This window comes from Falco punctatus, assembly GCF_963210335.1.
Source record: "Falco punctatus genome assembly, chromosome: 1".
NCBI classification, from domain to species: domain Eukaryota; kingdom Metazoa; phylum Chordata; class Aves; order Falconiformes; family Falconidae; genus Falco; species Falco punctatus.
Genome location: NC_137580.1, coordinates 100,328,175 through 100,354,017, shown reverse-complemented (window position 1 = coordinate 100,354,017; position 25,843 = coordinate 100,328,175). Strand labels below are relative to the sequence as shown.

The 25,843-nt window shown below is 35.7% G+C and overlaps 1 long non-coding RNA gene across 3 annotated transcripts; it reads left to right on the top strand.

Annotated features, from left to right (window-relative positions):
* The first annotated feature begins 35 nt into the window (after positions 1 to 35).
* Positions 36 to 25,805, top strand: LOC308060178. Of its 3 annotated transcripts, none has more exons than XR_013926633.1 (3): positions 36 to 151; positions 1,252 to 1,643; positions 25,733 to 25,805. It is a non-coding gene; the product is annotated as an uncharacterized lncRNA (long non-coding RNA). The 3 variants fall into 3 exon arrangements; XR_013926634.1 differs by lacking the exon at positions 25,733 to 25,805 and adding an exon at positions 8,066 to 8,125; XR_013926635.1 differs by lacking the exon at positions 25,733 to 25,805 and adding an exon at positions 3,787 to 3,859.
* Positions 25,806 to 25,843: the final 38 nt, after the last annotated feature.

The window sequence follows — 25,843 nt, the reverse complement described above, 5'->3', positions numbered from 1 at the left end:
TCGGGTAAAAAAGGTCGCACAGGTAAAAAAAGGCTTATGGGCAAAAAAGGTCTCAAAGGTAAGAAAAGTGTCAGGTGTTGTAAGTCTAACGGGTAAAAAAAGTCTCACGGGTAAAAATTCTGCCCGGTAAAAAGTCTGACGGGTAAAAAAAGTCTCATGGGTAAAAAGTTTCAAGGGTAAAAGAGTCTCAGGGGTAAAAAAGGTCTACCGTTTAAAAAAAGTCTCATGGGTAAAAAAAGTATCACAGGTAAAAAAAAGTCTCATGGGCAAAATAGGTCTCACAGGTAAAAAAAAATTCAGGGGTATAAAAAAGTCTCATGGGTAAAAAATTATCACGGGTAAAAGAAGTGTCACGGATAAAAATTCTGACTGGTAAAATCTCTCGGGTAAAAAGTCTCATGGGTAAAAAGTCTGACGGGTAAAAAAGGTCTGACGGGTAAAAAAGGTCTGACGGGTAAAAAAAGTCTCACAGGTAAAAAAAAGGCATAGTTATAGAAAGTCTCATGGGTAAAAAAGGTCTCACAGGTAAAAAGTCTCATTGGTAAAAAAAGTCTCAGGGAAAAAAAGGTCTCATGTGTAAAAAGTGTCACAGGTAAAAAAAAGGTCTCACAGGTAAGAAAAGGCTTATGGGCAAAAAAGGTCTCACGTGTAAAAAGTCTTACGGGTAAAAAAGTCTCATGAGTAAAAAAATTGAAAGCTGTCAGACCTATTTTACTTGTCAGGCATTTTACCCGAGAGACTTTTTACCGGGCAGAATTTTTATCCTTGAAACTTTTTATACCTGTTAGACTTACAACACCTGACACCTTTTTTACCCGTGAGAATTTTTTTACCCATGAGACTTTTTTTACCCATAAGACATTTTACCCGTAATACTTTTTACACGTGAGACCTTTTATGGCCATAAGACTTTTCTTACCTGTAAGACCTTTTTTACCCATGATACTTTTTTTACCCGTGAGAATTTTTACATGTGAGACTTATTTACCCGTAAGACTTTTTATACGTGAGACTTTTTTTGCCGATAAGACTTTTCTTACCTGTGAGACCTTTTTTGCCCATAAGACTTTTCTTACCCATGAGACTTTTTTTCCCTTTGACACTTTTTAGACATGAGACATTTTTTTCCCCCATCACAGGTAAAAAAAGTCTCATGGGCGAAAAAGGTCTCAGGGGTAAAAAAAGTGTCAGGTGTTGTAAGTCTAACAGGTATAGAAAGTTTTACAGATAAAAATTCTGACCGGTAAAAAGTCTGACAAGTAAAAAAGGTATGACGGGTAAAAAAAGTCTCACAGGTAAATAAGTCTCATGGGTAAAAAGTTTCAAGGCTAAAAGAGTTTTAGGGGTAAAAAAGGTCTACCGTTTAAAAAAAGTCTCATGGCTCAAAAAAGGATCACAGATAAAAAAAAGTCTCATAGTTCTAGAAAGTGTCATGGGTAAAAAAAGTCTCACAGGTAAAAAGACTCATTGGTAAAAAAGTCTCAGGGAAAAAAAGGGCTCATGTGTAAAAAATGTCACAGGTAAAATAAGTCTCATGGGTAAAAAAAGTCTTATGGGCAAAAAAGGTCTCACAGGTAAGAAAAGTCTTATGGGCAAAAAAGGTCTCACGTGTAAAAAGTCTTATGGGTAAAAAAGTCTCATGGGTAAAAAAATTGAAACCTATCAGACCTTTTTTACTTGTCAGACTTTTTGCCGGGCAGAATTTTTATCCGTGAGACTTTTTATACCTGTTGGACTTACAAAACCTGACACCTTTTTTACCCGTGAGAATTTTTTTACCCATGAGACTTTTTTTACCCATGAGACTTTTTTAGCCGTAAGACTTTTTACACGTGAGACCTTTTTTGGCCATAAGACTTTTCTTACCTGTGAGACATTTTTGACCTGTGACACTTTTTACACATGAGATATTTTTTTCCCCCTGTCACAGGTAAGAAAAGTCTCATGGGCAAAAAAGTTCTCATGTGTGAAAAGTCTTACGGGTAAAAAAGTCTCATGGGTAAAAAAAGTCTCATGGATAAAAAAATTCACAGGGGTAAAAAATGTATCAGTTGTTGTAAGTCTAAGAGATATAAGAAGTCTCATGGAAAAAAATTCTGCCCCGTAAAAAGTCTCTCGGGTAAAAATTCTGACAAGTAAAAAAGGTCTGATGGATAAAAAAAGTGTCACGGGTAAAAATTCTCACAGGTAAAAAGTTTCAAGTGTAAAAGAGTTTTAGGGGTAAAAAAGGTCTACCGTTTAAAAAAAGTCTCATGGCTAAAAAAGTATCACAGGTAAAAAAAAGTCTCATAGTTATAGAAAGTCTCATAGGTTCTAAAATTCTCACAGGTAAAAAAAGTCTCATGGGCAAAAAAGGTCTGACAGGTAAGAAAAGTCTCATGCGTAAAAAAAGTCTCACAGGTAAGAAAAGTCTCATGGGCAAAAAAGGTCTCACAGGTAAGAAAAATCTTATGAGCAAAAAAGGTCTCAAGTGTAAAAAGTCTTACGGGTAAAAAAGTCTCATGGGTAAAAAAAGTCTCATGGGTAAAAAAATTCTCACGGCTAAAAAAGGTGTCAGGTGTTGTAAGTCTAACAGGTATAAAAAGTCTCACGGCTAAAACTTTTCCTTGGTAAAAAGTGTATTGGGTAAAATGCCTGACAAGTAAAAAAGGTCTGACGGGTAAAAAAAGTCTCGTGGGTGAAAAAGTCTCATGGGTAAAAAGATTCAAGTGTAAAAGTGTCTCAGGGGTAAAAAAGGTCTATCGTTTAAAAAAAGTCTCATGGCTAAAAAAAGTATCACAGGTAAAAAAAATCTCATAGTTACAGAAAGTCTCATAGGTTCTAAAATTCTCACAGGTAAAAAAAGTCTCATGGGCAAAAAAGGTCTGACAGGTAAGAAAAGTCTTATGAGCAAAAAAGGTCTCAAGTGTAAAAAGTCTTACGGGTAAAAAAGTCTCATGGGTAAAAAAATTCTCATGGGTAAAAAAGGTGTCAGGTGTTGTAAGTCTAACAGGTATAAAAAGTCTCACGGATAAAAATTTTCCTTGGTAAACAGTCTATTGGGTAAAATGTCTGACGGATAAAAATGTCTCATGGGCAAAAAAGGTCTGACAGGTAAGAAAAGTCTCATGGGCAAAAAAGGTCTCACAGGTAAGAAAAGTCTCATGCGTAAAAAAAGTCTCACAGGTAAAAATTCTCACAAGTAAGAAAATTCTCATGGGCAAAAAAGGTCTCACAGGTAAGAAAAGTCTTATGAGCAAAAAAGGTCTCAAGTGTAAAAAGTCTTACGGATAAAAAAATCTCATGGGTAAAAAAAGTCTCACAGGTAAAAAAGGTGTCAGGTGTTGTAAGTCTAGCAGGTATAAAAAGTCTCACGGATAAAAATTTTCCTTGGTAAACAGTCTATTGGGTAAAATGTCTGACGGGTAAAAAAAGTCTCATGGGCAAAAAAGGTCTGACAGGTAAGAAAAGTCTCATGGGCAAAAAAGGTCTCACAGGTAAGAAAAGTCTTATGGGCAAAAAAGGTCTCACGTGTAAAAAGTCTTACAGGTAAAAAACTCTTATGGGTAAAAAAAGTCTCACAGGTAAGAAAAGTCTTATGAGCAAAAAAGGTCTCAAGTGTAAAAAGTCTTAGGGGTAAAAAAGTCTCATGGGTAGAAAAAATCTCACCGGTAAAAAAGGTGTCAGGTGTTGTAAGTCTAGCAGGTATAAAAAGTCTCACGGATAAAAATTTTCCTTGGTAAACAGTCTATTGGGTAAAATGTCTGATGGATAAAAAAAGTCTCATGGGCAAAAAAGGTCTCACAGGTAAGAAAAGTCTTATGGGCAAAAAAGGTCTCACAGGTAAGAAAAGTCTTATGGGCAAAAAAGGTCTCAAGTGTAAAAAGTCTTACGGGTAAAAAAGTCTCATGGGTAAAAAAATTCTCCTGGGTAAAAAAGGTGTCAGGTGTTGTAAGTCTAACAGGTATAAAAAGTCTCACGGATAAAAATTTTCCTTGGTAAACAGTCTATTGGGTAAAATGTCTAGACGGATAAAAAAAGTCTCATGGGCAGAAAAGGTCTCACAGGTAAGAAAAGTCTTATGGGCAAAAAAGGTCTCACATGTAAAAAGTCTTACGGGTAAAAAAGTCTCATGGGTAAAAAAAGTCTCACAGGTAAAAGATCTCACAGGTAAAAAAATTCTCGGGCAAAAAAGGTCTCACAGGTAAGAAAAGTCTTATGAGCAAAAAAGGTCTCAAGTGTAAAAAGTCTTACGGGTAAAAAAGTCTCATGGGTAAAAAAATTCTCACGGCTAAAAAAGGTGTCAGGTGTTGTAAGTCTAACAGGTATAAAAAGTCTCACGGATAAAAATTTTCCTTGGTAAACAGTCTATTGGGTAAAATGTCTGACGGGTAAAAAAAGTGTCATGGGCAAAAAAGGTCTGACAGGTAAGAAAAGTCTCATGGGCAAAAAAGGTCTCACAGGTAAGAAAAGTCTCATGCGTAAAAAAAGTCTCACAGGTAAAAATTCTCACAGGTAAAAAAATTCTCATGGGCAAAAAAGGTCTCACAGGTAAGAAAAGTCTTATGAGCAAAAAAGGTCTCAAGTGTAAAAAGTCTTACGGGTAAAAAAGTCTCATGGGTAAAAAAAGTCTCATGGGTAAAAAAATTCTCACGGCTAAAAAAGGTGTCAGGTGTTGTAAGTCTAACAGGTATAAAAAGTCTCACGGCTAAAAATTTTCCTTGGTAAAAAGTGTATTGGGTAAAATGCCTGACAAGTAAAAAAGGTCTGACGGGTAAAAAAAGTCTCGTGGGTGAAAAAGTGTCATGGGTATAAAGTTTCAAGTGTAAAAGTGTCTCAGGGGTAAAAAAGGTCTATCGTTTAAAAAAAGTCTCATGGCTAAAAAAAGTATCACAGGTAAAAAAAGTCTCATAGTTATAGAAAGTCTCATAGGTTCTAAAATTCTCACAGGTAAAAAAAGTGTCATGGGCAAAAAAGGTCTGACAGGTAAGAAAAGTCTTATGAGCAAAAAAGGTCTCAAGTGTAAAAAGTCTTACGGGTAAAAAAGTCTCATGGGTAAAAAAATTCTCATGGGTAAAAAAGGTGTCAGGTGTTGTAAGTCTAACAGGTATAAAAAGTCTCACGGATAAAAATTTTCCTTGGTAAACAGTCTATTGGGTAAAATGTCTGACGGGTAAAAAAAGTCTCATGGGCAAAAAAGGTCTGACAGGTAAGAAAAGTCTCATGGGCAAAAAAGGTCTCACAGGTAAGAAAAGTCTCATGCGTAAAAAAAGTCTCACAGGTAAAAATTCTCAGTGGTAAAAAAATTGTCATGGGCAAAAAAGGTCTCACAGGTAAGAAAAGTCTTATGAGCAAAAAAGGTCTCAAGTGTGAAAAGTCTTAGGGGTAAAAAAGTCTCATGGGTAGAAAACATCTCACGGCTAAAAAAGGTGTCAGGTGTTGTAAGTCTAGCAGGTATAAAAAGTCTCACGGATAAAAATTTTCCTTGGTAAACAGTCTATTGGGTAAAATGTCTGACGGGTAAAAAAAGTCTCATGGGCAAAAAAGGTCTGACAGGTAAGAAAAGTCTCATGGGCAAAAAAGGTCTCACAGGTAAGAAAAGTCTCATGCGTAAAAAAAGTCTCACAGGTAAAAATTCTCAGTGGTAAAAAAATTGTCATGGGCAAAAAAGGTCTCACAGGTAAGAAAAGTCTTATGAGCAAAAAAGGTCTCAAGTGTAAAAAGTCTCACAGGTAAAAAACTCTTATGGGTAAAAAAAGTCTCACAGGTAAGAAAAGTCTTATGAGCAAAAAAGGTCTCAAGTGTAAAAAGTCTTACGGGTAAAAAAGTCTCATGGGTAAAAAAATTCTCCTGGGTAAAAAAGGTGTCAGGTGTTGTAAGTCTAACAGGTATAAAAAGTCTCACGGATAAAAATTTTCCTTGGTAAACAGTCTATTGGGTAAAATGTCTAGACGGATAAAAAAAGGCTCATGGGCAAAAAAGGTCTCACAGGTAAGAAAAGTCTTATGGGCAAAAAAGGTCTCACGTGTAAAAAGTCTTACGGGTAAAAAAGTCTCATGGGTAAAAAAAGTCTCACAGGTAAAAGATCTCACAGTTAAAAAAATTCTCGGGCAAAAAAGGTCTCACAGGTAAGAAAAGTCTTATGAGCAAAAAAGGTCTCAAGTGTAAAAAGTCTTACGGGTAAAAAAGTCTCATGGGTAAAAAAATTCTCACGGCTAAAAAAGGTGTCAGGTGTTGTAAGTCTAACAGGTATAAAAAGTCTCACGGATAAAAATTTTCCTTGGTAAACAGTCTATTGGGTAAAATGTCTGACGGGTAAAAAAAGTCTCATGGGCAAAAAAGGTCTCACAGGTAAGAAAAGTCTCATGGGCAAAAAAGGTCTCACAGGTAAGAAAAGTCTTATGCGTAAAAAAAATCTCACAGGTAAAAATTCTCAGTGGTAAAAAAATTGTCATGGGCAAAAAAGGTCTCACAGGTAAGAAAAGTCTTATGAGCAAAAAAGGTCTCAAGTGTAAAAAGTCTTACGGGTAAAAAAGTCTCATGGGTAAAAAAAGTCTCATGGGTAAAAAAATTCTCACGGCTAAAAAAGGTGTCAGGTGTTGTAAGTCTAACAGGTATAAAAAGTCTCACGGCTAAAACTTTTCCTTGGTAAAAAGTGTATTGGGTAAAATGCCTGACAAGTAAAAAAGGTCTGACGGGTAAAAAAAGTCTCGTGGGTGAAAAAGTCTCATGGGTAAAAAGATTCAAGTGTAAAAGTGTCTCAGGGGTAAAAAAGGTCTATCGTTTAAAAAAAGTCTCATGGCTAAAAAAAGTATCACAGGTAAAAAAAATCTCATAGTTACAGAAAGTCTCATAGGTTCTAAAATTCTCACAGGTAAAAAAAGTCTCATGGGCAAAAAAGGTCTGACAGGTAAGAAAAGTCTTATGAGCAAAAAAGGTCTCAAGTGTAAAAAGTCTTACGGGTAAAAAAGTCTCATGGGTAAAAAAATTCTCATGGGTAAAAAAGGTGTCAGGTGTTGTAAGTCTAACAGGTATAAAAAGTCTCACGGATAAAAATTTTCCTTGGTAAACAGTCTATTGGGTAAAATGTCTGACGGGTAAAAAAAGTCTCATGGGCAAAAAAGGTCTGACAGGTAAGAAAAGTCTCATGGGCAAAAAAGGTCTCACAGGTAAGAAAAGTCTCATGCGTAAAAAAAGTCTCACAGGTAAAAATTCTCAGTGGTAAAAAAATTGTCATGGGCAAAAAAGGTCTCACAGGTAAGAAAAGTCTTATGAGCAAAAAAGGTCTCAAGTGTGAAAAGTCTTAGGGGTAAAAAAGTCTCATGGGTAGAAAACATCTCACGGCTAAAAAAGGTGTCAGGTGTTGTAAGTCTAGCAGGTATAAAAAGTCTCACGGATAAAAATTTTCCTTGGTAAACAGTCTATTGGGTAAAATGTCTGACGGGTAAAAAAAGTCTCATGGGCAAAAAAGGTCTGACAGGTAAGAAAAGTCTCATGGGCAAAAAAGGTCTCACAGGTAAGAAAAGTCTTATGGGCAAAAAAGGTCTCACGTGTAAAAAGTCTTACAGGTAAAAAACTCTTATGGGTAAAAAAAGTCTCACAGGTAAGAAAAGTCTTATGAGCAAAAAAGGACTCAAGTGTAAAAAGTCTTAGGGGTAAAAAAGTCTCATGGGTAGAAAAAATCTCACCGGTAAAAAAGGTGTCAGGTGTTGTAAGTCTAGCAGGTATAAAAAGTCTCACGGATAAAAATTTTCCTTGGTAAACAGTCTATTGGGTAAAATGTCTGATGGATAAAAAAAGTCTCATGGGCAAAAAAGGTCTCACAGGTAAGAAAAGTCTTATGGGCAAAAAAGGTCTCACAGGTAAGAAAAGTCTTATGGGCAAAAAAGGTCTCAAGTGTAAAAAGTCTTACGGGTAAAAAAGTCTCATGGGTAAAAAAATTCTCCTGGGTAAAAAAGGTGTCAGGTGTTGTAAGTCTAACAGGTATAAAAAGTCTCACGGATAAAAATTTTCCTTGGTAAACAGTCTATTGGGTAAAATGTCTAGACGGATAAAAAAAGTCTCATGGGCAAAAAAGGTCTCACAGGTAAGAAAAGTCTTATGGGTAAAAAAGGTCTCACGTGTAAAAAGTCTTACGGGTAAAAAAGTCTCATGGGTAAAAAAAGTCTCACAGGTAAAAGATCTCACATTTAAAAAAATTCTCGGGCAAAAAAGGTCTCACAGGTAAGAAAAGTCTTATGAGCAAAAAAGGTCTCAAGTGTAAAAAGTCTTACGGGTAAAAAAGTCTCATGGGTAAAAAAATTCTCACGGCTAAAAAAGGTGTCAGGTGTTGTAAGTCTAACAGGTATAAAAAGTCTCACGGATAAAAATTTTCCTTGGTAAACAGTCTATTGGGTAAAATGTCTGACGGGTAAAAAAAGTCTCATGGGCAAAAAAGGTCTCACAGGTAAGAAAAGTCTCATGGGCAAAAAAGGTCTCACAGGTAAGAAAAGTCTTATGCGTAAAAAAAGTCTCACAGGTAAAAATTCTCAGTGGTAAAAAAATTGTCATGGGCAAAAAAGGTCTCACAGGTAAGAAAAGTCTTATGAGCAAAAAAGGTCTCAAGTGTAAAAAGTCTTACGGGTAAAAAAGTCTCATGGGTAAAAAAAGTCTCATGGGTAAAAAAATTCTCACGGCTAAAAAAGGTGTCAGGTGTTGTAAGTCTAACAGGTATAAAAAGTCTCACGGCTAAAACTTTTCCTTGGTAAAAAGTGTATTGGGTAAAATGCCTGACAAGTAAAAAAGGTCTGACGGGTAAAAAAAGTCTCGTGGGTGAAAAAGTCTCATGGGTAAAAAGATTCAAGTGTAAAAGTGTCTCAGGGGTAAAAAAGGTCTATCGTTTAAAAAAAGTCTCATGGCTAAAAAAAGTATCACAGGTAAAAAAAATCTCATAGTTACAGAAAGTCTCATAGGTTCTAAAATTCTCACAGGTAAAAAAAGTCTCATGGGCAAAAAAGGTCTGACAGGTAAGAAAAGTCTTATGAGCAAAAAAGGTCTCAAGTGTAAAAAGTCTTACGGGTAAAAAAGTCTCATGGGTAAAAAAATTCTCATGGGTAAAAAAGGTGTCAGGTGTTGTAAGTCTAACAGGTATAAAAAGTCTCACGGATAAAAATTTTCCTTGGTAAACAGTCTATTGGGTAAAATGTCTGACGGGTAAATAAAGTCTCATGGGCAAAAAAGGTCTGACAGGTAAGAAAAGTCTCATGGGCAAAAAAGGTCTCACAGGTAAGAAAAGTCTCATGCGTAAAAAAAGTCTCACAGGTAAAAATTCTCACAAGTAAGAAAATTCTCATGGGCAAAAAAGGTCTCACAGGTAAGAAAAGTCTTATGAGCAAAAAAGGTCTCAAGTGTAAAAAGTCTTACGGATAAAAAAATCTCATGGGTAAAAAAAGTCTCACAGGTAAAAAAAGTATCATGGGCAAAAAAGGTCTGACAGGTAAGAAAAGTCTCATGGGCAAAAAAGGTCTCACAGGTAAGAAAAGTCTCATGCATAAAAAAAGTCTCACAGGTAAAAAAATTCTCATGGGCAAAAAAGGTCTCACAGGTAAGAAAAGTCTTATGAGCAAAAAAGGTCTCAAGTGTAAAAAGTCTTACGGGTAAAAAAGTCTCATGGGTAAAAAAAGTCTCATGGGTAAAAAAATTCTCACGGCTAAAAAAGGTGTCAGGTGCTGTAGGTCTAACAGGTATGAAAAGTCTCACGGCTAAAACTTTTCCTTGGTAAAAAGTGTATTGGGTAAAATGCCTGACAAGTAAAAAAGGTCTGACGGGTAAAAAAAGTCTCGTGGGTGAAAAAGTCTCATGGGTAAAAAGATTCAAGTGTAAAAGTGTCTCAGGGGTAAAAAAGGTCTATCGTTTAAAAAAAGTCTCATGGCTAAAAAAAGTATCACAGGTAAAAAAAATCTCATAGTTACAGAAAGTCTCATAGGTTCTAAAATTCTCACAGGTAAAAAAAGTCTCATGGGCAAAAAAGGTCTGACAGGTAAGAAAAGTCTTATGAGCAAAAAAGGTCTCAAGTGTAAAAAGTCTTACGGGTAAAAAAGTCTCATGGGTAAAAAAATTCTCATGGGTAAAAAAGGTGTCAGGTGTTGTAAGTCTAACAGGTATAAAAAGTCTCACGGATAAAAATTTTCCTTGGTAAACAGTCTATTGGGTAAAATGTCTGACGGGTAAAAAAAGTCTCATGGGCAAAAAAGGTCTGACAGGTAAGAAAAGTCTCATGGGCAAAAAAGGTCTCACAGGTAAGAAAAGTCTCATGCGTAAAAAAAGTCTCACAGGTAAAAATTCTCAGTGGTAAAAAAATTGTCATGGGCAAAAAAGGTCTCACAGGTAAGAAAAGTCTTATGAGCAAAAAAGGTCTCAAGTGTAAAAAGTCTTAGGGGTAAAAAAGTCTCATGGGTAGAAAACATCTCACGGCTAAAAAAGGTGTCAGGTGTTGTAAGTCTAGCAGGTATAAAAAGTCTCACGGATAAAAATTTTCCTTGGTAAACAGTCTATTGGGTAAAATGTCTGACGGGTAAAAAAAGTCTCATGGGCAAAAAAGGTCTGACAGGTAAGAAAAGTCTCATGGGCAAAAAAGGTCTCACAGGTAAGAAAAGTCTTATGGGCAAAAAAGGTCTCACGTGTAAAAAGTCTTACAGGTAAAAAACTCTTATGGGTAAAAAAAGTCTCACAGGTAAGAAAAGTCTTATGAGCAAAAAAGGACTCAAGTGTAAAAAGTCTTAGGGGTAAAAAAGTCTCATGGGTAGAAAAAATCTCACCGGTAAAAAAGGTGTCAGGTGTTGTAAGTCTAGCAGGTATAAAAAGTCTCACGGATAAAAATTTTCCTTGGTAAACAGTCTATTGGGTAAAATGTCTGATGGATAAAAAAAGTCTCATGGGCAAAAAAGGTCTCACAGGTAAGAAAAGTCTTATGGGCAAAAAAGGTCTCACAGGTAAGAAAAGTCTTATGGGCAAAAAAGGTCTCAAGTGTAAAAAGTCTTACGGGTAAAAAAGTCTCATGGGTAAAAAAATTCTCCTGGGTAAAAAAGGTGTCAGGTGTTGTAAGTCTAACAGGTATAAAAAGTCTCACGGATAAAAATTTTCCTTGGTAAACAGTCTATTGGGTAAAATGTCTAGACGGATAAAAAAAGGCTCATGGGCAAAAAAGGTCTCACAGGTAAGAAAAGTCTTATGGGCAAAAAAGGTCTCACGTGTAAAAAGTCTTACGGGTAAAAAAGTCTCATGGGTAAAAAAAGTCTCACAGGTAAAAGATCTCACAGTTAAAAAAATTCTCGGGCAAAAAAGGTCTCACAGGTAAGAAAAGTCTTATGAGCAAAAAAGGTCTCAAGTGTAAAAAGTCTTACGGGTAAAAAAGTCTCATGGGTAAAAAAATTCTCACGGCTAAAAAAGGTGTCAGGTGTTGTAAGTCTAACAGGTATAAAAAGTCTCACGGATAAAAATTTTCCTTGGTAAACAGTCTATTGGGTAAAATGTCTGACGGGTAAAAAAAGTCTCATGGGCAAAAAAGGTCTCACAGGTAAGAAAAGTCTCATGGGCAAAAAAGGTCTCACAGGTAAGAAAAGTCTCATGCGTAAAAAAAGTCTCACAGGTAAAAATTCTCAGTGGTAAAAAAATTGTCATGGGCAAAAAAGGTCTCACAGGTAAGAAAAGTCTTATGAGCAAAAAAGGTCTCAAGTGTAAAAAGTCTTACGGGTAAAAAAGTCTCATGGGTAAAAAAAGTCTCATGGGTAAAAAAATTCTCACGGCTAAAAAAGGTGTCAGGTGTTGTAAGTCTAACAGGTATAAAAAGTCTCACGGCTAAAACTTTTCCTTGGTAAAAAGTGTATTGGGTAAAATGCCTGACAAGTAAAAAAGGTCTGACGGGTAAAAAAAGTCTCGTGGGTGAAAAAGTCTCATGGGTAAAAAGATTCAAGTGTAAAAGTGTCTCAGGGGTAAAAAAGGTCTATCGTTTAAAAAAAGTCTCATGGCTAAAAAAAGTATCACAGGTAAAAAAAATCTCATAGTTACAGAAAGTCTCATAGGTTCTAAAATTCTCACAGGTAAAAAAAGTCTCATGGGCAAAAAAGGTCTGACAGGTAAGAAAAGTCTTATGAGCAAAAAAGGTCTCAAGTGTAAAAAGTCTTACGGGTAAAAAAGTCTCATGGGTAGAAAAAGTCTCATGGGTAAAAAAATTCTCACGGCTAAAAAAGGTGTCAGGTGTTGTAAGTCTAACAGGTATAAAAAGTCTCACGGCTAAAACTTTTCCTTGGTAAAAAGTGTATTGGGTAAAATGCCTGACAAGTAAAAAAGGTCTGACGGGTAAAAAAAGTCTCGTGGGTGAAAAAGTCTCATGGGTAAAAAGATTCAAGTGTAAAAGTGTCTCAGGGGTAAAAAAGGTCTATCGTTTAAAAAAAGTCTCATGGCTAAAAAAAGTATCACAGGTAAAAAAAATCTCATAGTTACAGAAAGTCTCATAGGTTCTAAAATTCTCACAGGTAAAAAAAGTCTCATGGGCAAAAAAGGTCTGACAGGTAAGAAAAGTCTTATGAGCAAAAAAGGTCTCAAGTGTAAAAAGTCTTACGGGTAAAAAAGTCTCATGGGTAAAAAAATTCTCACGGGTAAAAAAGGTGTCAGGTGTTGTAAGTCTAGCAGGTATAAAAAGTCTCACGGATAAAAATTTTCCTTGGTAAACAGTCTATTGGGTAAAATGTCTGACGGATAAAAATGTCTCATGGGCAAAAAAGGTCTGACAGGTAAGAAAATTCTCATGGGCAAAAAAGGTCTCACAGGTAAGAAAAGTCTTATGGGCAAAAAAGGTCTCACGTGTAAAAAGTCTTACGGGTAAAAAAGTCTCATGGGTAAAAAAAGTCTCACAGGTAAAAGATCTCACAGGTAAAAAAATTCTCGGGCAGAAAAGGTCTCACAGGTAAGAAAAGTCTTATGAGCAAAAAAGGTCTCAAGTGTAAAAAGTCTTACGGGTAAAAAAGTCTCATGGGTAAAAAAAGTCTCATGGCTAAAAAAGGTGTCAGGTGTGTAAGTCTAACAGGTATAAAAAGTCTCACGGATAAAAATTTTCCTTGGTAAACAGTCTATTGGGTAAAATGTCTGACGGGTAAAAAAATTGTCATGGGCAAAAAAGGTCTGACAGGTAAGAAAAGTCTCATGGGCAAAAAAGGTCTGACAGGTAAGAAAAGTCTCATGCGTAAAAAAAGTCTCACAGGTAAAAATTCTCACAGGTAAAAAAATTCTCATGGGCAAAAAAGGTCTCACAGGTAAGAAAAGTCTTATGAGCAAAAAAGGTCTCACGTGTAAAAAGTCTTACGGGTAAAAAAGTCTCATGGGTAAAAAAATTCTCACGGCTAAAAAAGGTGTCAGGTGTTGTAAGTCTAACAGGTATAAAAAGTCTCACGGATAAAAATTTTCCTTGGTAAAAAGTGTATTGTGTAAAATGCCTGACAAGTAAAAAAGGTCTGACGGGTAAAAAAAGTCTCGTGGGTGAAAAAGTCTCATGGGTAAAAAGATTCAAGTGTAAAAGTGTCTCAGGGGTAAAAAAGGTCTATCGTTTAAAAAAAGTCTCATGGCTAAAAAAAGTATCACAGGTAAAAAAAATCTCATAGTTACAGAAAGTCTCATAGGTTCTAAAATTCTCACAGGTAAAAAAAGTGTCATGGGCAAAAAAGGTCTGAGAGGTAAGAAAAGTCTTATGAGCAAAAAAGGTCTCAAGTGTAAAAAGTCTTACGGGTAAAAAAGTCTCATGGGTAAAAAAATTCTCATGGGTAAAAAAGGTGTCAGGTGTTGTAAGTCTAGCAGGTATAAAAAGTCTCACGGATAAAAATTTTCCTTGGTAAACAGTCTATTGGGTAAAATGTCTGACGGGTAAAAAAAGTCTCATGGGCAAAAAAGGTCTGACAGGTAAGAAAAGTCTCATGGGCAAAAAAGGTCTCACAGGTAAGAAAAGTCTCATGTGTAAAAAAAGTCTCACAGGTAAAAGATCTCACTGGTAAAAAAATTGTCATGGGCAAAAAGGTCTCACAGGTAAGAAAAGTCTTATGAGCAAAAAAGGTCTCACGTGTAAAAAGTCTTACGGGTAAAAAAGTCTCATGGGTAAAAAAAGTCTCACAGGTAAAAGTTCTCACAGGTAAAAAAATTCTCGGGCAAAAAAGGTCTCACAGGTAAGAAAAGTCTTATGAGCAAAAAAGGTCTCAAGTGTAAAAAGTCTTACGGGTAAAAAAGTCTCATGGGTAAAAAAATTCTCACGGCTAAAAAAGTTGTCAGGTGTTGTAAGTCTAACAGGTATAAAAAGTCTCACGGCTAAAACTTTTCCTTGGTAAAAAGTGTATTGGGTAAAATGCCTGACAAGTAAAAAAGGTCTGACGGGTAAAAAAAGTCTCGTGGGTGAAAAAGTGTCATGGGTATAAAGATTCAAGTGTAAAAGTGTCTCAGGGGTAAAAAAGGTCTATTGTTTAAAAAAAGTCTCATGGCTAAAAAAAGTATCACAGGTAAAAAAAGTCTCATAGTTATAGAAAGTCTCATAGGTTCTAAAATTCTCACAGGTAAAAAAAGTGTCATGGGCAAAAAAGGTCTGACAGGTAAGAAAAGTCTTATGAGCAAAAAAGGTCTCAAGTGTAAAAAGTCTTACGGGTAAAAAAGTCTCATGGGTAAAAAAATTCTCACGGGTAAAAAAGGTGTCAGGTGTTGTAAGTCTAGCAGGTATAAAAAGTCTCACGGATAAAAATTATCCTTGGTAAACAGTCTATTGGGTAAAATGTCTGACGGATAAAAAAAGTCTCATGGGCAAAAAAGGTCTGACAGGTAAGAAAAGTCTCATGGGCAAAAAAGGTCTCACAGGTAAGAAAAGTCTCATGCGTAAAAAAAGTCTCACAGGTAAAAATTCTCACAAGTAAGAAAAGTCTCATGGGCAAAAAAGGTCTCACAGGTAAGAAAAGTCTTATGAGCAAAAAAGGTCTCAAGTGTAAAAAGTCTTACGGATAAAAAAGTCTCATGGGTAAAAAAGGTGTCAGGTGTTGTAAGTCTAACAGGTATAAAAAGTCTCACGGATAAAAATTTTCCTTGGTAAACAGTCTATTGGGTAAAATGTCTGACGGGTAAAAAAAGTCTCATGGGCAAAAAAGGTCTGACAGGTAAGAAAAGTCTCATGGGCAAAAAAGGTCTCACAGGTAAGAAAAGTCTTATGGGCAAAAAAGGTCTCACGTGTAAAAAGTCTTACAGGTAAAAAACTCTTATGGGTAAAAAAAGTCTCACAGGTAAGAAAAGTCTTATGAGCAAAAAAGTTCTCAAGTGTAAAAAGTCTTACGGGTAAAAAAGTCTCATGGGTAAAAAAATTCTCATGGGTAAAAAAGGTGTCAGGTGTTGTAAGTCTAACAGGTATAAAAAGTCTCACGGCTAAAAATTTTCCTTGGTAAACAGTCTATTGGGTAAAATGTCTAGACGGATAAAAAAAGTCTCATGGGCAAAAAAGGTCTCACAGGTAAGAAAAGTCTTATGGGCAAAAAAGGTCTCACGTGTAAAAAGTCTTACGGGTAAAAAAGTCTCATGCGTAAAAAAAGTCTCACAGGTAAAAATTCTCACAGGTAAAAAAATTGTCATGGGCAAAAAAGGTCTCACAGGTAAGAAAAGTCTTATGAGCAAAAAAGGTCTCAAGTGTAAAAAGCCTTACGGGTAAAAAAGTCTCATGGGTAAAAAAATTCTCACGGCTAAAAAGGTTGTCAGGTGTTGTAAGTCTAACAGGAATAAAAAGTCTCACGGCTAAAACTTTTCCTTGGTAAAAAGTGTATTGGGTAAAATGCCTGACAAGTAAAAAAGGTCTGACGGGTAAGAAAAGTCTCGTGGGTGAAAAAGTCTCATGGGTAAAAAGATTCAAGTGTAAAAGTGTCTCAGGGGTAAAAAAGGTCTATCGTTTAAAAAAAGTCTCATGGCTAAAAAAAGTATCACAGGTAAAAAAAATCTCATAGTTACAGAAAGTCTCATAGGTTCTAAAATTCTCACAGGTAAAAAAAGTCTCATGGGCAAAAAAGGTCTGACAGGTAAGAAAAGTCTTATGAGCAAAAAAGGTCTCAAGTGTAAAAAGTCTTACGGGTAAAAAAGTCTCATGGGTAAAAAAATTCTCACGGGTAAAAAAGGTGTCAGGTGTTGTAAGTCTAACAGGTATAAAAAGTCTCACAGATAAAAATTTTCCTTGGTAAACAGTCTATTGGGTAAAATGTCTGACGGATAAAAATGTCTCATGGGCAAAAAAGGTCTGACAGGTAAGAAAAGTCTCATGGGCAAAAAAGGTCTCACAGGTAAGAAAAGTCTCATGCGTAAAAAAAGTCTCACAGGTAAAAATTCTCACAAGTAAGAAAAGTCTCATGGGCAAAAAAGGTCTCACAGGTAAGAAAAGTCTTATGAGCAAAAAAGGTCTCAAGTGTAAAAAGTCTTACGGATAAAAAAGTCTCATGGGTAAAAAAAGTCTCATGGGTAAAAAAGGTGTCAGGTGTTGTAAGTCTAGCAGGTATAAAAAGTCTCACGGATAAAAATTTTCCTTGGTAAACAGTCTATTGGGTAAAATGTCTGACGGGTAAAAAAAGTCTCATGGGCAAAAAAGGTCTGACAGGTAAGAAAAGTCTCATGGGCAAAAAAGGTCTCACAGGTAAGAAAAGTCTCATGCGTAAAAAAAGTCTCACAGGTAAAAATTCTCAGTGGTAAAAAAATTGTCATGGGCAAAAAAGGTCTCACAGGTAAGAAAAGTCTTATGAGCAAAAAAGGTCTCAAGTGTAAAAAGTCTTAGGGGTAAAAAAGTCTCATGGGTAGAAAAAATCTCACGGGTAAAAAAGGTGTCAGGTGTTGTAAGTCTAGCAGGTATAAAAACTCTCACGGATAAAAATGTTCCTTGGTAAACAGTCTATTGGGTAAAATGTCTGACGGGTAAAAAAAGTCTCATTGGCAAAAAAGGTCTGACAGGTAAGAAAAGTCTCATGGGCAAAAAAGGTCTCACAGGTAAGAAGAGTCTCATGCGTAAAAAAAGTCTCACAGGTAAAAATTCTCAGTGGTAAAAAAATTCTCATGGGCAAAAAAGGTCTCACAGGTAAGAAAAGTCTTATGGGCAAAAAAGGTCTCAAGTGTAAAAAGTCTTACGGGTAAAAAAGTCTCATGGGTAAAAAAAGTCTCACAGGTAAAAGTTCTCACAGGTAAAAAAATTCTCGGGCAAAAAAGGTCTCACAGGTAAGAAAAGTCTTATGAGCAAAAAAGGTCTCAAGTGTAAAAAGTCTTACGGGTAAAAAAGTCTCATGGGTAAAAAAAGTCTCAGTGGTAAAAAAATTCTCAGGGCTAAAAAAGTTGTCAGGTGTTGTAAGTCTAACAGGTATAAAAAGTCTCACGGCTAAAAATTTTCCTTGGTAAAAAGTGTATTGGGTAAAATGCCTGACAAGTAAAAAAGGTCTGACGGGTAAAAAAAGTCTCGTGGGTGAAAAAGTGTCATGGGTATAAAGATTCAAGTGTAAAAGTGTCTCAGGGGTAAAAAAGGTCTATCGTTTAAAAAAAGTCTCATGGCTAAAAAAAGTATCACAGGTAAAAAAAGTCTCATAGTTATAGAAAGTCTCATAGGTTCTAAAATTCTCACAGGTAAAAAAAGTGTCATGGGCAAAAAAGGTCTGACAGGTAAGAAAAGTCTTATGAGCAAAAAAGGTCTCAAGTGTAAAAAGTCTTACGGGTAAAAAAGTCTCATGGGTAAAAAAATTCTCACGGGTAAAAAAGGTGTCAGGTGTTGTAAGTCTAGCAGGTATAAAAAGTCTCACGGATAAAAATTTTCCTTGGTAAAAAGTCTATTGGGTAAAATGTCTGACGGATAAAAAAAGTCTCATGGGCAAAAAAGGTCTGACAGGTAAGAAAAGTCTCATGGGCAAAAAAGGTCTCACAGGTAAGAAAAGTCTCATGCGTAAAAAAAGTCTCACAGGTAAAAAATCTCACAGGTAAAAAAATTCTCATGGGCAAAAAAGGTCTCACAGGTAAGAAAAGTCTTATGAGCGAAAAAGGTCTCCAGTGTAAAAAGTCTTACGGGTAAAAAAGTCTCATGGGTAAAAAAGGTCTGACAGGTAAGAAAAGTCTCATGGGCAAAAAAGGTCTCACAGGTAAGAAAAGTCTCATGCGTAAAAAAAGTCTCACAGGTAAAAATTCTCACAGGTAAAAAAATTGTCATGGGCAAAAAAGGTCTCACAGGTAAGAAAAGTCTTATGAGCAAAAAAGGTCTCAAGTGTAAAAAGCCTTACGGGTAAAAAAGTCTCATGGGTAAAAAAAGTCTCATGGGTAAAAAAATTCTCACGGCTAAAAAAGGTGTCAGGTGTTGTAAGTCTAACAGGTATAAAAAGTCTCACGGCTAAAACTTTTCCTTGGTAAAAAGTGTATTGGGTAAAATGCCTGACAAGTAAAAAAGGTCTGATGGGTAAAAAAAGTCTCGTGGGTGAAAAAGTCTCATGGGTAAAAAGATTCAAGTGTAAAAGTGTCTCAGGGGTAAAAAAAGTTTTTTGTTTAAAAAAAATCTCATGGCTAAAAAAAGTATCACAGGTAAAAAAAGTCTCATAGTTACAGAAAGTCTCATAGGTTCTAAAATTCTCACAGGTAAAAAAAGTCTCATGGGCAAAAAAGTTCTGACAGGTAAGAAAAGTCTCATGGGCAAAAAAGGTCTCACAGGTAAGAAAAGTCTCATGCGTAAAAAAAGTCTCACAGGTAAAAATTCTCACAAGTAAGAAAAGTCTCATGGGCAAAAAAGGTCTCACGTGTAAAAAGTCTTACGGGTAAAAAAGTCTCATGGGTAAAAAAAGTCTCACAGGTAAAAGTTCTCACAGGTAAAAAAATTCTCGGGCAAAAAAGGTCTCACAGGTAAGAAAAGTCTTATGAGCAAAAAAGGTCTCAAGTGTAAAAAGTCTTACGGGTAAAAAAGTCTCATGGGTAAAAAAATTCTCACGGCTAAAAAAGTTGTCAGGTGTTGTAAGTCTAACAGGTATAAAAAGTCTCACGGCTAAAACTTTTCCTTGGTAAAAAGTGTATTGGGTAAAATGCCTGACAAGTAAAAAAGGTCTGACGGGTAAAAAAAGTCTCGTGGGTGAAAAAGTGTCATGGGTATAAAGATTCAAGTGTAAAAGTGTCTCAGGGGTAAAAAAGGTCTATTGTTTAAAAAAAGTCTCATGGCTAAAAAAAGTATCACAGGTAAAAAAAGTCTCATAGTTATAGAAAGTCTCATAGGTTCTAAAATTCTCACAGGTAAAAAAAGTGTCATGGGCAAAAAAGGTCTGACAGGTAAGAAAAGTCTTATGAGCAAAAAAGGTCTCAAGTGTAAAAAGTCTTACGGGTAAAAAAGTCTCATGGGTAAAAAAATTCTCACGGGTAAAAAAGGTGTCAGGTGTTGTAAGTCTAGCAGGTATAAAAAGTCTCACGGATAAAAATTTTCCTTGGTAAAAAGTCTATTGGGTAAAATGTCTGACGGATAAAAAAAGTCTCATGGGCAAAAAAGGTCTGATAGGTAAGAAAAGTCTCATGGGCAAAAAAGGTCTCACAGGTAAGAAAAGTCTCATGCGTAAAAAAAGTCTCACAGGTAAAAAATCTCACAGGTAAAAAAATTCTCATGGGCAAAAAAGGTCTCACAGGTAAGAAAAGTCTTATGAGCGAAAAAGGTCTCCAGTGTAAAAAGTCTTACGGGTAAAAAAGTCTCATGGGTAAAAAAGGTCTGACAGGTAAGAAAAGTCTCATGGGCAAAAAAGGTCTCACAGGTAAGAAAAGTCTCATGCGTAAAAAAAGTCTCACAGGTAAAAATTCTCACAGGTAAAAAAATTGTCATGGGCAAAAAAGGTCTCACAGGTAAGAAAAGTCTTATGAGCAAAAAAGGTCTCAAGTGTAAAAAGCCTTACGGGTAAAAAAGTCTCATGGGTAAAAAAAGTCTCATGGGTAAAAAAATTCTCACGGCTAAAAAAGGTGTCAGGTGTTGTAAGTCTAACAGGTATAAAAAGTCTCACGGCTAAAACTTTTCCTTGGTAAAAAGTGTATTGGGTAAAATGCCTGACAAGTAAAAAAGGTCTGATGGGTAAAAAAAGTCTCGTGGGTGAAAAAGTCTCATGGGTAAAAAGATTCAAGTGTAAAAGTGTCTCAGGGGTAAAAAAAGTTTTTTGTTTAAAAAAAATCTCATGGCTAAAAAAAGTATCACAGGTAAAAAAAGTCTCATAGTTACAGAAAGTCTCATAGGTTCTAAAATTCTCACAGGTAAAAAAAGTCTCATGGGCAAAAAAGTTCTGACAGGTAAGAAAAGTCTCATGGGCAAAAAAGGTCTCACAGGTAAGAAAAGTCTCATGCGTAAAAAAAGTCTCACAGGTAAAAATTCTCACAAGTAAGAAAAGTCTCATGGGCAAAAAAGGTCTCACGTGTAAAAAGTCTTACGGGTAAAAAAGTCTCATGGGTAAAAAAAGTCTCACAGGTAAAAGTTCTCACAGGTAAAAAAATTCTCGGGCAAAAAAGGTCTCACAGGTAAGAAAAGTCTTATGAGCAAAAAAGGTCTCAAGTGTAAAAAGTCTTACGGGTAAAAAAGTCTCATGGGTAAAAAAATTCTCACGGCTAAAAAAGTTGTCAGGTGTTGTAAGTCTAACAGGTATAAAAAGTCTCACGGCTAAAACTTTTCCTTGGTAAAAAGTGTATTGGGTAAAATGCCTGACAAGTAAAAAAGGTCTGACGGGTAAAAAAAGTCTCGTGGGTGAAAAAGTGTCATGGGTATAAAGATTCAAGTGTAAAAGTGTCTCAGGGGTAAAAAAGGTCTATTGTTTAAAAAAAGTCTCATGGCTAAAAAAAGTATCACAGGTAAAAAAAGTCTCATAGTTATAGAAAGTCTCATAGGTTCTAAAATTCTCACAGGTAAAAAAAGTGTCATGGGCAAAAAAGGTCTGACAGGTAAGAAAAGTCTTATGAGCAAAAAAGGTCTCAAGTGTAAAAAGTCTTACGGGTAAAAAAGTCTCATGGGTAAAAAAATTCTCACGGGTAAAAAAGGTGTCAGGTGTTGTAAGTCTAGCAGGTATAAAAAGTCTCACGGATAAAAATTTTCCTTGGTAAAAAGTCTATTGGGTAAAATGTCTGACGGATAAAAAAAGTCTCATGGGCAAAAAAGGTCTGATAGGTAAGAAAAGTCTCATGGGCAAAAAAGGTCTCACAGGTAAGAAAAGTCTCATGCGTAAAAAAAGTCTCACAGGTAAAAAATCTCACAGGTAAAAAAATTCTCATGGGCAAAAAAGGTCTCACAGGTAAGAAAAGTCTTATGAGCGAAAAAGGTCTCCAGTGTAAAAAGTCTTACGGGTAAAAAAGTCTCATGGGTAAAAAAGGTCTGACAGGTAAGAAAAGTCTCATGGGCAAAAAAGGTCTCACAGGTAAGAAAAGTCTCATGCGTAAAAAAAGTCTCACAGGTAAAAATTCTCACAGGTAAAAAAATTGTCATGGGCAAAAAAGGTCTCACAGGTAAGAAAAGTCTTATGAGCAAAAAAGGTCTCAAGTGTAAAAAGCCTTACGGGTAAAAAAGTCTCATGGGTAAAAAAAGTCTCATGGGTAAAAAAATTCTCACGGCTAAAAAAGGTGTCAGGTGTTGTAAGTCTAACAGGTATAAAAAGTCTCACGGCTAAAACTTTTCCTTGGTAAAAAGTGTATTGGGTAAAATGCCTGACAAGTAAAAAAGGTCTGATGGGTAAAAAAAGTCTCGTGGGTGAAAAAGTCTCATGGGTAAAAAGATTCAAGTGTAAAAGTGTCTCAGGGGTAAAAAAAGTTTTTTGTTTAAAAAAAATCTCATGGCTAAAAAAAGTATCACAGGTAAAAAAAGTCTCATAGTTACAGAAAGTCTCATAGGTTCTAAAATTCTCACAGGTAAGAAAAGTCTCATGGGCAAAAAAGGTCTGACAGGTAAGAAAAGTCTCATGGGCAAAAAAGGTCTCACAGGTAAGAAAAGTCTCATGCGTAAAAAAAGTCTCACAGGTAAAAATTCTCACAAGTAAGAAAAGTCTCATGGGCAAAAAAGGTCTCACGTGTAAAAAGTCTTACGGGTAAAAAAGTCTCATGGGTAAAAAAAGTCTCACAGGTAAAAGTTCTCACAGGTAAAAAAATTCTCGGGCAAAAAATGTCTCACAGGTAAGAAAAGTCTTATGAGCAAAAAAGGTCTCACGTGTAAAAAGTCTTACGGGTAAAAAGTCTCATGGGTAAAAAAAGTCTCATGGGTAAAAAAATTCTCACGGCTAAAAAAGGTGTCAGGTGTTGTAAGTCTAACAGGTATAAAAAGTCTCACGGCTAAAAATTTTCCTTGGTAAAAAGTGTATTGGGTAAAATGCCTGACAAGTAAAAAAGGTCTGACGGGTAAAAAAAGTCTCGTGGGTGAAAAAGTGTCATGGGTATAAAGATTCAAGTGTAAAAGTGTCTCAGGGGTAAAAAAGGTCTATCGTTTAAAAAAAGTCTCATGGCTAAAAAAAGTATCACAGGTAAAAAAAGTCTCATAGTTATAGAAAGTCTCATAGGTTCTAAAATTCTCACAGGTAAAAAAAGTGTCATGGGCAAAAAAGGTCTGACAGGTAAGAAAAGTCTTATGAGCAAAAAAGGTCTCAAGTGTAAAAAGTCTTACGGGTAAAAAAGTCTCATGGGTAAAAAAATTCTCACGGGTAAAAAAGGTGTCAGGTGTTGTAAGTCTAGCAGGTATAAAAAGTCTCACGGATAAAAATTTTCCTTGGTAAAAAGTCTATTGGGTAAAATGTCTGACGGATAAAAAAAGTCTCATGGGCAAAAAAGGTCTGACAGGTAAGAAAAGTCTCATGGGCAAAAAAGGTCTCACAGGTAAGAAAAGTCTCATGCGTAAAAAAAGTCTCACAGGTAAAAAATCTCACAGGTAAAAAAATTCTCATGGGCAAAAAAGGTCTCACAGGTAAGAAAAGTCTTATGAGCGAAAAAGGTCTCCAGTGTAAAAAGTCTTACGGGTAAAAAAGTCTCATGGGTAAAAAAGGTCTGACAGGTAAGAAAAGTCTCATGGGCAAAAAAGGTCTCACAGGTAAGAAAAGTCTCATGCGTAAAAAAAGTCTCACAGGTAAAAATTCTCACAGGTAAAAAAATTGTCATGGGCAAAAAAGGTCTCACAGGTAAGAAAAGTCTCATGCGTAAAAAAAGTCTCACAGGTAAAAATTCTCACAGGTAAAAAAATTGTCATGGGCAAAAAAGGTCTCACAGGTAAGAAAAGTCTTATGAGCAAAAAAGGTCTCAAGTGTAAAAAGCCTTACGGGTAAAAAAGTCTCATGGGTAAAAAAAGTCTCATGGGTAAGAAAATTCTCACGGCTAAAAAAGGTGTCAGGTGTTGTAAGTCTAACAGGTATAAAAAGTCTCACGGCTAAAACTTTTCCTTGGTAAAAAGTGTATTGGGTAAAATGCCTGACAAGTAAAAAAGGTCTGATGGGTAAAAAAAGTCTCGTGGGTGAAAAAGTCTCATGGGTAAAAAGATTAAAGTGTAAAAGTGTCTCAGGGGTAAAAAAAGTTTTTTGTTTAAAAAAAATCTCATGGCTAAAAAAAGTATCACAGGTAAAAAAAGTCTCATAGTTACAGAAAGTCTCATAGGTTCTGAAATTCTCACAGGTAAAAAAAGTCTCATGGGCAAAAAAGGTCTGACAGGTAAGAAGAGTCTCATGGGCAAAAAAGGTCTCACAGGTAAGAAAAGTCTCATGCGTAAAAAAAGTCTCACAGGTAAAAATTCTCACAAGTAAGAAAAGTCTCATGGGCAAAAAAGGTCTCACAGGTAAGAAAAGTCTTATGAGCAAAAAAGGTCTCAAGTGTAAAAAGTCTTACGGATAAAAAAGTCTCATGGGTAAAAAAAGTCTCATGGATAAAAATTTTCCTTGGTAAACAGTCTATTGGGTAAAATGTCTGACGGGTAAAAAAAGTCTCATGGGCAAAAAAGGTCTGACAGGTAAGAAAAGTCTTATGGGCAAAAAAGGTCTCACGTGTAAAAAGTCTTACAGGTAAAAAACTCTTATGGGTAAAAAAAGTCTCACAGGTAAGAAAAGTCTTGTGAGCAAAAAAGGTCTCAAGTGTAAAAAGTCTTACGGGTAAAAAAGTCTCATGGGTAAAAAAATTCTCATGGGTAAAAAAGGTGTCAGGTGTTGTAAGTCTAACAGGTATAAAAAGTCTCACGGATAAAAATTTTCCTTGGTAAACAGTCTATTGGGTAAAATGTCTAGACGGATAAAAAAAGTCTCATGGGCAAAAAAGGTCTCACAGGTAAGAAAAGTCTCATGGGCAAAAAAGGTCTCACAGGTAAGAAAAGTCTTATGAGCAAAAAAGGTCTCAAGTGTAAAAAGTCTTACGGATAAAAAAGTCTCATGGGTAAAAAAAGTCTCATGGGTAAAAAAGGTGTCAGGTGTTGTAAGTCTAGCAGGTATAAAAAGTCTCACGGATAAAAATTTTCCTTGGTAAACAGTCTATTGGGTAAAATGTCTGACGGGTAAAAAAAGTCTCATGGGCAAAAAAGGTCTGACAGGTAAGAAAAGTCTCATGGGCAAAAAAGGTCTCACAGGTAAGAAAAATCTCATGCGTAAAAAAAGTCTCACAGGTAAAAATTCTCAGTGGTAAAAAAATTGTCATGGGCAAAAAAGGTCTCACAGGTAAGAAAAGTCTTATGGGCAAAAAAGGTCTCACGTGTAAAAAGTCTTACAGGTAAAAAACTCTTATGGGTAAAAAAAGTCTCACAGGTAAGAAAAGTCTTGTGAGCAAAAAAGGTCTCAAGTGTAAAAAGTCTTACGGGTAAAAAAGTCTCATGGGTAAAAAAATTCTCATGGGTAAAAAAGGTGTCAGGTGTTGTAAGTCTAACAGGTATAAAAAGTCTCACGGATAAAAATTTTCCTTGGTAAACAGTCTATTGGGTAAAATGTCTAGACGGATAAAAAAAGTCTCATGGGCAAAAAAGGTCTCACAGGTAAGAAAAGTCTTATGGGCAAAAAAGGTCTCACGTGTAAAAAGTCTTACGGGTAAAAAAGTCTCATGGGTAAAAAAAGTCTCGCAGGTAAAAGTTCTCACAGGTAAAAAAATTCTCGGGCAAAAAAGGTCTAACAGGTAAGAAAAGTTTTATGAGCAAAAAAGGTCTCAAGTGTAAAAAGTCTTACGGGTAAAAAAGTCTCATGGGTAAAAAAATTCTCACGGCTAAAAAAGGTGTCAGGTGTTGTAAGTCTAACAGGTATAAAAAGTCTCACGGCTAAAACTTTTCCTTGGTAAAAAGTGTATTGGGTAAAATGCCTGACAAGTAAAAAAGGTCTGACGGGTAAAAAAAGTCTCGTGGGTGAAAAAGTCTCATGGGTAAAAAGATTCAAGTGCAAAAGTGTCTCAGGGGTAAAAAAGGTCTATCGTTTAAAAAAAGTCTCATGGCTAAAAAAAGTATCACAGGTAAAAAAAGTCTCATAGTTATAGAAAGTCTCATAGGTTCTAAAATTCTCACAGGTAAAAAAAGTGTCATGGGCAAAAAAGGTCTGACAGGTAAGAAAAGTCTTATGAGCAAAAAAGGTCTCAAGTGTAAAAAGTCTTACGGGTAAAAAAGTCTCATGGGTAAAAACATTCTCACGGGTAAAAATGGTGTCAGGTGTTGTAAGTCTAGCAGGTATAAAAAGTCTCACGGATAAAAATTTTCCTTGGTAAAAAGTCTATTGGGTAAAATGTCTGACGGATAAAAAAAGTCTCATGGGCAAAAAAGGTCTGACAGGTAAGAAAAGTCTTATGGGCAAAAAAGGTCTCACAGGTAAGAAAAGTCTCATGCGTAAAAAAAGTCTCACAGGTAAAAATTCTCACAGGTAAAAAAATTGTCATGGGCAAA